The sequence below is a fragment of the Ipomoea triloba genome, chromosome 16, assembly GCF_003576645.1.
Source record: "Ipomoea triloba cultivar NCNSP0323 chromosome 16, ASM357664v1".
Taxonomy (NCBI): domain Eukaryota; kingdom Viridiplantae; phylum Streptophyta; class Magnoliopsida; order Solanales; family Convolvulaceae; genus Ipomoea; species Ipomoea triloba.
The window spans coordinates 1,416,677-1,417,600 of NC_044931.1; the positions used below are offsets into that span (position 1 = coordinate 1,416,677).

The 924-nt window shown below is 52.1% G+C and overlaps 2 non-coding genes and 1 pseudogene across 2 annotated transcripts; all 3 read left to right on the forward strand.

Moving 5' to 3' along the window:
• The first annotated feature begins 52 nt into the window (after positions 1 to 52).
• On the forward strand, positions 53 to 171 carry LOC116008319. The gene has a single exon (XR_004095710.1). It is a non-coding gene; the product is annotated as a 5S ribosomal RNA (ribosomal RNA).
• A 129-nt stretch (positions 172 to 300) lies between these two features.
• On the forward strand, positions 301 to 419 carry LOC116008108. Its single transcript, XR_004095507.1, has one exon. It is a non-coding gene; the product is annotated as a 5S ribosomal RNA (ribosomal RNA).
• Positions 420 to 674: 255 nt separating this feature from the next.
• LOC116008758 lies at positions 675 to 835 on the forward strand (annotated as a pseudogene).
• Positions 836 to 924: the final 89 nt, after the last annotated feature.

Consider the following 924-nt stretch of genomic DNA (forward strand, 5'->3'; position numbering starts at 1 on the left):
AGAAGTTGCGCGGAGAGAGAGGGTCAAGTACATTTTGCGCGCAGTACGTGACGGATGCGATCATACCAGTACTAATGCACCGGATCCCATCAGAACTTCGAAGCTAAGCGTGCTTGGGCGAGAGTAGTACTAGGATGGGTGACCCCCTGGGAAGTCCTCGTGTTGCATCCCCCACCCTCTTTTTAATCTTTCTTTTAAACCGCTGGACCGCTCGCTAAGGGTACTATCCTTTTAAACCGCTAAGCGAGAGAAGTTGCGCGGAGAGAGAGGGTGAAGTACATTTTGCGCGCAATACGTGACGGATGCGATCATACCAGCACTAATGCACCGGATCCCATCAGAACTCCGAAGTTAAGCGTGCTTGGGCGAGAGTAGTACTACGATGGGTGACCCCCTGGGAAGTCCTCGTGTTGCATCCCCCACCCTCTTTTTAATCTTTCTTTTAAACCGCTGGACCACTCGCTAAGGGTACTATCCTTTTAAACCGCTAAACGAGAGAAGTTGCGCGGAGAGAGAGGGTGAAGTACATTTTGCGCGCAATACGTGACGGATGCGATCATACCAAGTACATTTTGCGCGCAATACGTGACGGATGCGATCATACCAGCACTAATGTGCGCGCAATACGTGACGGATGCGATCATACCAGCACTAATGCACCGGATCTACGTGACGGATGCGATCATACCAGCACTAATGCACCGGATCCCATCAGAACTCCGAAGTCAAGCGTGCTTGGTGCACCGGATCCCATCAGAACTCCGAAGTCAAGCGTGCTTGGGCGAGAGTAGTACTACGATGGGTGACCCCCTGGGAAGTCCTCGTGTTGCATCCCCACCAGGGTACTATCCTTTTAAACCGCTAAACCGCTAAGCGAGAGAAGTTGCGCGGAGAGAGAGGGTCAAGTACATTTTGCGCGCAGTA